Source organism: Nicrophorus vespilloides, unplaced genomic scaffold (genome assembly GCF_001412225.1).
Source record: "Nicrophorus vespilloides isolate i.1.1-1 unplaced genomic scaffold, Nicve_v1.0, whole genome shotgun sequence".
In the NCBI taxonomy this organism is placed as follows: Eukaryota; Metazoa; Arthropoda; class Insecta; order Coleoptera; family Silphidae; genus Nicrophorus; species Nicrophorus vespilloides.
Window position 1 is genome coordinate 83,679 of NW_017097809.1, and position 246 is coordinate 83,924.

Sequence of the window (246 nt, forward strand, 5' to 3'; positions counted from 1 at the left end):
CAAATAATATAATATTGATACATATTAAGTATTAAATAATGAAATAATAATAATAGTATAAATTCCCGAAAAATAGAAATATTGTAGACCACTTCCTTAATATCACAGCTAAATTACTAAACATATTTACAGAGAAATTTTTAATTAGGTGCTACATAGGAAAAATTATATATGTATATATAGTATAATCAAAATAAACATGTTACAAATATTAATAAAATAATAATAATATATTAATTTAAATAT